This window comes from Cryptomeria japonica, unplaced genomic scaffold (assembly GCF_030272615.1).
Source record: "Cryptomeria japonica unplaced genomic scaffold, Sugi_1.0 HiC_scaffold_202, whole genome shotgun sequence".
In the NCBI taxonomy this organism is placed as follows: domain Eukaryota; kingdom Viridiplantae; phylum Streptophyta; class Pinopsida; order Cupressales; family Cupressaceae; genus Cryptomeria; species Cryptomeria japonica.
The window spans coordinates 92,501-101,412 of record NW_026729024.1 but is presented as its reverse complement, the minus strand read 5'-3'; the positions used below and the strand labels follow the sequence as shown (position 1 = coordinate 101,412).

The 8,912-nt window shown below is 60.4% G+C and overlaps 1 non-coding gene across 1 annotated transcript; it reads left to right on the top strand.

The window, feature by feature from the left end:
* The first annotated feature begins 4,487 nt into the window (after positions 1–4,487).
* LOC131868285 (5S ribosomal RNA) lies at positions 4,488–4,609 on the top strand. Its single transcript, XR_009366751.1, has one exon. It is a non-coding gene; the product is annotated as a 5S ribosomal RNA (ribosomal RNA).
* Positions 4,610–8,912: the final 4,303 nt, after the last annotated feature.

Sequence of the window (8,912 nt, the reverse complement as noted above, 5' to 3'; positions counted from 1 at the left end):
TCGAAGCATACACCTCCCCTATATAAGCTATTTGTCCGATTCCGACACCTGTGTAGTTTGCACCTCCGCTCAGGACATCGACCCCAACTTCCGAACTCGCCTGCAACGACCGAACCAGCGCCTTGGTGCGCACCAAAAGTGCGCACTTTTGGAGGGCACTTTTCTGCGCTCCAAAGGTGCGCACTTTTGGAGGGCACTTTTTGGAGGGCACTTTTCTGCGCTCCAAAGGTGCGCACTTTTGGAGGGCACTTTTTGGAGGGCACTTTTCTGCGCTCCAAAGGTGCGCACTTTTGGAGGGCACTTTTTGGAGGGCACTTTTCTGCGCTCCAAAGGTGCGCACTTTTGGAGGGCACTTTTTGGAGGGCACTTTTCTGCGCTCCAAAGGTGCGCACTTTTGGAGGGCACTTTTTGGAGGGCACTTTTCTGCGCTCCAAAGGTGCGCACTTTTGGAGGGCACTTTTTGGAGGGCACTTTTCTGCGCTCCAAAGGTGCGCACTTTTGGAGGGCACTTTTTGGAGGGCACTTTTCTGCGCTCCAAAGGTGCGCACTTTTGGAGGGCACTTTTTGGAGGGCACTTTTCTGCGCTCCAAAGGTGCGCACTTTTGGAGGGCACTTTTTGGAGGGCACTTTTCTGCGCTCCAAAGGTGCGCACTTTTGGAGGGCACTTTTTGGAGGGCACTTTTCTGCGCTCCAAAGGTGCGCACTTTTGGAGGGCACTTTTGTGCACTCCAAAGGTGCGCACTTTTGGAGGGCACTTTTCCTGTGCTCCAAAGGTGCACACCTAGGTGAGCACCTTCGACCACACCTTGTAGCACACCAAACTCTGACTTTCGACTTCATCCGCAATGCAGGGTCTTTGAGGTTGGCGCAATGCGCACAACCAGGGGAGTCGACCCATCAAACCCAACACCTCCCCTATATAAGCTATTTGTCTGATTCTCATACATGCGTAGCCTGCAGGAGCAATTAGGACATCGACCCCAACTTTCGGCTTCTAAACGAAAACAAGGTCTTTGAGGTTGGTGTAATGCGAACAACTAGGGGAGTCAACCCATCAAACCCAACACCTCCCCTATATAAGCTATTTGTCTGATTCTCATACATGTGTAGTCTACAGGAGCAATTAGGACATCGACCCCAACTTTTGACTTCTTAACGAAAACAAGGTCTTTGAGGTTGACGTAATGCGCACAACCAGGGGAGTCGACCCATCAAACCCAACACCTCCCCTATATAAGCTATTTGTCCGATTCTCATACATGTGTAGCCTGCAGGAGCCATTAGGACATTGACCCCAACTTTTGACTTCTTAACGAAAACAAGGTCTTTGAGGTTGGCGTAATGCGCACAACCAAGGGAGTTGACCCATCAAACCCAACACCTCCCCTATATAAGCTATTTGTCTGATTCTCATACATGTGTAGCCTGCAACAACGATTAGGACATCCACCCCAACTTCTGAATTCGTCTGCGTTGACCGCACCAAAGGTGCACGCCTTGGTGCTCACCAAAATCCGACTTCCGACTTCTTCTGCTATGCGGGGTCTTTGAGGTTGGCGCAGTGCGCACAACCAGGGGAGTCAACCCACCGAATGCAACACCTCCCCTATATAAGCTATTTGTCTGATTCTCATACATGCGTAGACTGCAGCAATGATTAGGACATCCACCCCAACTTTTGACTTCTTAAACAAGACAGGGTCTTTGAAGTTGGTGCAGTGCACACAACCAGGGGAGTCGACCCATCAAACGCAACACCTCCCCTATATAAAGCTATTTGTCCGATTCTCATACGTGTAGTCTGCAGCAGCGATTAGGACATCGACCCCAACTTCCGAATTCGTTTGCATTGACCGCACCAAAGGTGCACGCCTTGGTGTGCACCCTGGAGTGCACTTTGGTGCTCACCTCGGTGCACACTTTGGTGTGCACCTCGGTGTGCACCAAAGGTGCGCACCTTGGAGCGCACCAAAGGTGTACACTTTGGAGCGCACCACATAGGGTCTTTGAGAGGTTGGCGCAGTGCGCACACCAAGGTGGGTGTTGAGGTGCGTGCCGAGGTGGGTGGGTGCTAGGGTGCGCTCCATGGTGGGTGCCAGGGTGGGTGCGTGCTAGGGTGGATTCCAAAGAGGGTCATAGGGTGGGTGCCAAGGTGGGTTGGTGATATAGTGGGTTCAAAGGTGGGTACTAGGGTGGGTTCCAAGGTGGGTCACAAGTTGGGTGCCAGGATGCGTGGGTGTTAGGTTGGGTGCCAAGGTGGGCTCCTGCGTGGGTGGGTGCTAGGGTGGGTTTCAAGGTGGACGCGAGGGCGGGTGCCAAGGTGGGTAACAAGTTGGGTGTTAGGATGGGTGAGTGCTAGAGTGGGTGCCAAGGTGGGTGGGTGCTAAGGTGGATGCCAAGGTGGTTCACAGGGTGGGTGGGTTCTAGGGTGAGTTCCAAGGTGGGTCACAGGTTCAGTGCTAGGGTGGGTGTCAAGGCAGGTGTCGAGGTGCCTGGGTGCTAGGGTGTGGATGCCAATGTGGGTCATAGGGTGGGTACTAGGGTGGGCTGCAATGTGGGTGCCAAGGTGGGTAACATGCTCGGTGGGTTCTAAATTGGGTGCCAGGGTGGGTGTGCACCCACCTTGCCCGAGGTGGGTGCCAAGGTGCCAGTGTGGGTGGGTGCTAAGGTGGATGCCAAGGTGGGTGAGAAGGTGGGTGATAGGTTGAGTGGTAGGATGGGTGGGTGCCAAGATGGGTCACAGGGTGGGTGCAAGGGTGGGTAGGTGCTAGGGTTGGTGTCAGGGTGGGTGGGTGCTAGGTTGGGTTCCAAGGTGGGTGCGAGGGTGAGTGTCAAGGTGGGTCACAGGTTAGGTGCTAGGATGGGTGAGTGCTAGGGTGCAAAGGTGCCAGGGTGGGTGCTAGGATGGGTCGATGCTAGGGTGAGTGGCAAGGTGGGTCCACAAGTGTCAAGGTGGGTGCCGAGGTGGGTGCCAAGTCGGCGACTGCTATGGTGGATGCCAAGGTGGGTCACGGGGTGGGTGCCAAGTTGCTAGGTTGGGTTCCAAGGTGGGTGCCAACGTGGGTGCTAGGGTGCGTGGGTTAAAGGGTGTGTCACAACGTGGGTGCCAGGATGGGTGCGCACCCACACTGGCCAAGACGGGTGCGGGTGCAAGGTTGGGTTCCAAGCCCGGTCACAGGCTGGGTGCTAGGATGGGTGGGTGCCAAGGTGGGCACCAGGGTGGGTGCACCCACCCTGGCCAAGGTGGGTCACGGGGTGGGTCCTAGGGTGGGTAACGGGGTGGGTACTAAGGTGCGTGCCAAGGTGGGTCATAGGGTGGGTGCCAAGGTGGGCACCAGGGTGGGTGTGCACCAACCCTAGCCAGGGTAGGTCACGGGGTGGTTGTCGGGGTGGGCGTCAAGGAGCCAAGGTGGGTGGCAAGTAGCCAAGTTGCGTGCCAAGGTGGGTGTCGGGGTGGGTGCCAAGGATCCAAGGTGGGTGCCAAGGAACCAAGGTGGGTGTCTGGGTGGGTGCCGAGGTGGGAGCCAGGGTGGGTCCCAAGGTGAGTGCAAAGGTGGGTGCCAGGGTCAAGGTGAGTGCCAATGTGGGTTCCAAGGTGCCAGGGTCAGGGTGAGTGCCAATGTGGGTTCAAAGGTGCTAAGTTGGGTGCGAGGTTGGGTGCGAGGGTGGGTGGGTGCCAAGGTGTGCTAGGTGGAAGCCCGGGTGGGTCGGCATCCCATGGGTGTCGAGTTGGGTGCCTGATGGGTGCTTCTTGTCAAGTTTTAGTCGTCGGGACTCATTTCGAGCCTTAGAGGTCGTTTCTTGTCCGGTTGCCCTGTCTTCGACCTGGGAACCCAATTTTGGTCCTCGGGTCCCATTTTTTTTTGTCTCGCATCCCACTTTTGGCCTGTGGCCTTTTCGGGGTCGATTCTCGTTTTGGGCATCAGAGCATGTTTCTTCTCCTAAAACCCAATATTTGTTTATTAAGTCTCGGAACACATTTTTGTTCTCGTGGACCCATCATGGGTCTTGGAACGCATTTGTGGTCCTTGGGTCCCATTTTGCATCCCGAAACTTGTGTTTTGGTGCTTGATCCCTATTTTGGGTGCCCACCTTGCACCAAGTGCGCACCCGGGGCAAACCGAGCGCCTTGGTGCACCGGGGCAAGATCGAGCGTGCACCCGAGGCGCCCCGAACATGCACCAAGGTGCACTCGGCCCACATGTGAGCGCAGGTCGTTGCGCCCGAGGTGGTGTGTGGGCACCGCGTTGCAGACGGGACACTGCACGCACACGACGCCCCCTCCAGGTGCACGCACGTAGGCCGGGCCGGGTGCACACCCGACGCCCTAGCAAGGTGCGCGCACCCGGGCAGGGCTCACACTTGGCGAACGGGGCGCACTTCGCGAGGGAGGGTGTGCACCTCGACGGGGGTGGGTGGCCGGGGTGGATTCGCACGTGGGTCGCGGTTGCGGTTTGCTAAGTACACACTGCGACAAGCTCATAACGGTGTGCGATCATACCAGCATTAGTGCACCGGATCCCATCAGAACTCCGCAGTTAAGCGCGCTTGGGCCGGAGTAGTACACTGGGGATGGGTGACCTCCCGGGAAGTCCCGGTGTTGCACCCTTTTTTAGTTTTTCGCCGGGCGTCGCAATGCTATTTGAATAAACCTTTTGCCCGTTTGCGTTCTCGTCGGGGCCGGGCCGGGCCGGGGTGCGCTGCCCGCACTACCGCGCGCGCGGGCAGGGGCGACACCGAGCGCGCACCCGAGGCGCCCCGAGCCCACAGGCCACGGTGCAACCCGGGCGTTGTGCGCGCACCCCGTGTGCGCCCGAGGTGCTGCGCGCGCACCCAGGTGAAATCGGTGTGCACCTCGGCCAGTGCGCGCTCGGTCGAGTCGCGCACGTTGGCCAAGGTGCACCGGTGATGTTTCTTACTCTAAGGTTCCGCACCAGACGCCCGGGACAGGTGAGCGAAGCTGGGCGGGGCCGGCGTGCGCGGCCGGGGCAGGTGCACGCAGCTGGAGAGAGCTTTGGAGCACACTTCGGAGCGCACCAATGATGCGCTCCATTCAAAAGTTTCCTGAAAAGGCAAAAAAAGTTGAGATTATAGAATTTCCCACTTGAGAGATTGTAAAAAAAAAAAATTTAAAATGAAGGAAACGCGGGTGCCAAGGTGTGCGCAGCCCAGCCAAGGTGTGCGCACCAAGGCGCCCACCCTGGCGAAGGTGCACGCAAGGTGCGCACCCGAGGCAAACCGGACAATTAACCCAACTTTCGACTTCGCGCGCACCTTGGAGCGCACTTCGGAGCGCTCCTTGGTGCGCACCAATCTTGGGCACCTCGGAGTGCACCATGGCGCCCACCAAGGTGCGCACCCGGGGCAAACCGAGCTCTCCGACTTCGTGCGCACCTTGGAGCGCACGAAAGGTGCGCACCATGGCGCCCACCAAGGTGCGCAGCCCAGCCAAGGCGTGCGCATCAAGGTGCGCACCCTGGCGAAGGTGCGCACCCGGGGCAAACCGAGCTCCGACTTCGTGCGCACCTTGGAGCGCACAAAAGGTGCGCAACCCAGCCAAGGTGTGCGCACCCCGGTCAAACCGAGCTCCGAATCGTGCGCACCAGAGGTGCACGCCATCGTGCGCACCTTGGAGCACACTTCGGAGCCCTCCTTGGTGCGCAGCCGATGTTGCGCACCTCGGAGCGCACCCGGGGAAAACAATGCAATTAACCCGACTTTCGACTTCGTGGGCACCTCGGAGCGCTCTCGGGTTCGCACCTCGGAGCACACCGAGGTGCGCACCTTTGATGCGCTGCCTTCACCAATTTCCAGAAAAGGCAAGAAAACATTGAGAAGGTGTGCGCACCGAGGTGCCCACCCTGGCGAAGGTGCACGCGAGGTGCGCACCCGGGGCAAACCGGGCTCCGACTTCGTGCACGCCGCACCTTGGAGCACACTTCGGAGCGCTCCTTGGTGCGCACCAGGGCGCGCAACCCAGCCGAGGTGCCCACCCCGGCGAAGGTGCACGCGAGGTGCGCACCCGGGGCAAACCGGGCTCCGACTTCGTGCACGCCATGGTGCCCACCGCGGCGAAGGTGCACGCGAGGTGCGCACACCGGGGCAAACCGGTGCTCCGGACTTCGTGCACGCCGCACCTTGGAGCACACTTCGGAGCGCTCCTTGGTGCGCACCATGGTGCCCACCAGGGCGCGCAACCCCGCCGAAGGTGCACGCGAGGGTGCGCACACCGGGGCAAAACCGGTGCTCCGACTTCGTGCACGCCGCACCTTGGAGCACACTTCGGAGCGCTCCTTGGTGCGCACCATGGTGCCCTCCAGGGCGCGCAACCCCGCCGAAGGTGCACGCGAGGTGCGCACCCGGGGCAAACCGGGCTCCGACTTCGTGCACGCCATGGTGCGCACCGCGGCGAAGGTGCGCACCCGGGGCAAACCGGGCTCCGACTTCGTGCACGCCGCACCTTGGAGCACACTTCGGAGCGCTCCTTGGTGCGCACCAGGGCGCGCAACCCAGCCGAGGTGCCCACCCCGGCGAAGGTGCACGCGAGGTGCGTACCGGGGCAAACCGGGCTCCGACTTCGTGCACGCCGCACCTTGGAGCACACTTCGGAGCGCTCCTTGGTGCGCACCATGGTGCCCACCAGGCCGCGCAACCCAGCCAAGGTGTGCGCACCAAGGTGCACGCGAGGTGCGCACCCGGGGCAAACCCGGGGTCCGACTTCGGTGCACGCCGCACCTTGGAGCACACATCGGGGCGCTCCCGGGTTCGCACCGGCGTTGCGCACCGTGGTGGGCACCTCGGAGCACACCAAGGTGGGCAGCGAGGTGCGCACCTTTGATGCGATGCCTTCACTAATTTCCATAAAAGGCAAAAAAAAACGAGATTTTAAAATTTCCGTTTTGAAAGATAGTGAGAAAAAGGGAATGCTAGGTGCCATCTTGAGCCCGCCCTGGTGCGCAGCCCAGCCAAGGTGTGCACACCAAGGTGCCCACCCTGGCGAAGGTGCGCGCCCGGGCAATTAACCCAACTTCCAACTTGCGCGCGCCAGGGTGGGAGCGCACCCAACAACCGGGCCTGGGAAGAGCCAATGCGAGAAACCCCACCAAACGCTCTGACAAAAAAAGAGGGGGCGCTCCAGTAACCCCGCTTCGGAGCGCACCCTGGGCAAACCCAGCCAAGGTGCCCACCCCGGCCAAGGTGCAGGCGAGGTGCGCACCCGGGGCAAACCGGGCTCCGACAACGTGCACGCCGCACCTTGGAGCACACTTCGTAGCGCTCCCGGGTGCGCACCTCAGAGCACACCAAGGTGGGGCAGCGAGGTGCGCACCTTTGATGCGCTTGCCTTCACTAATTTCCAGAAAAGGCAAAAAAAAAAGGAGATTTTAAAATTTCCGTTTTGAAAGATAGTGAAAAAAACGGAACGCGCGTGCCATCTTGAGCCCGCCCTGGTGCGCAGCCCAGGTAAGGTGCCCACCCTGGCAAAGGTGCGCACCCGGGCAATTAACCCTACTTCCGACTTCGTGCGCGCCAGGGTGGCAACCGGGCCTCGGAAGAGCCAATGCGAGAAACCCCACCAAACGCTCCGACAAAAAAGAGGCGGCGCTCCAATAACCCCGCTTCGGAGCGCAGCCGGGGCAAACCCAGCCAAGGTGCCCACCCCGACGAAGGTGCACGCGAGGTGGCGCACCCGGGGCAAACCGGGCTCCGACAACGTGCACGCAGCACCTTGGAGCACACTTCGAAGCACTCCCGGGTGCCCACCGGCGTTGCGCACCGTGGTGGGCAGCGAGGTGCGCACCTTTGATGCGCTTGCCTTCACTAATTTCCAGAAAAAGGCAAAAAAAAATGAGATTTTAAAATTTCCGTTTTGAAAGATAGTGAAAAAAAAGGAACGCGGGTGCCATCTTGAGCCCGCCCTGGTGCGCAGCCCAGGCAAGGCATGCGCACCAAGGTGCCCACCCGAGGTGCACACCCGGGGCAAACCGGGGCTCCGACTTCGTGCAGGCCGCACCTTGGAGCACACTTCGGAGCGCTCCTTGTGCGCACCATGGTGCCCACCAGGGCGCGCAACCCAGCCAAGGTCTGCACACCAAGGTGCCCACCCCGGCGAAGGTGCACGCGAGGTGCGCACCCGGGGCAAACCGGGCTCCGACTTCGTGCACGCCATGGTGCCCACCGCGGCGAAGGTGCACGCGAGGTGCGCACCCGGGGCAAACCGGGCTCCGACTTCGTGCACGCCGCACCTTGGAGCACACTTCGGAGCGCTCCTTGGTGCGCACCATGGTGCCCACCAGGGCGCGCAACCCAGCCAAGGTGTGCGCACCAAGGTGCACGCGAGGTGCACACCCGGGGACAAACCGGGGTCCGACTTCGTGCACGCCGCACCTTGGAGCACACATCGGAGCGCTCCCAGGTTCGCACCAGCGTTGCGCACCTTTGATGCGCTGCCTTCACTAATTTCCAGAAAAGGCAAAAAAAAACGAGATTTTAAAATTTCCGTTCTGAAAGATAGTGAAAAAAACGGAACCGCGGGTGCCATCTTGAGCCCTTCCTGGTGCGCAGCCCAGGCAAGTTGTGCGCACCAAGGTGCCCACCCTGGCGGAGGTGCGCGCCCGGGGCAATCCGGGCTCCGACTTCGTGCACTGCATGGTGCCCACCAAGGCGCGCAACCCAGCCAGGTGCCCACCGCAGCGAAGGTGCACGCGAGGTGCGCACCCGAGGTGCACACCCGGGGCAAACCGGGCTCCGACTTCGTGCACGCCGCACCTTGGAGCACACTTCAGAGCGCTCCTTGGTGCGCACCAGGGCGCGCAACCCAACCAAGGTCTGCACACCAAGGTGCTCACCCCGGCGAAGGTGCACGCGAGGTGCGCACCCGGGGCAAACCGGGCTCGGACTTCGTGCACGCCGCA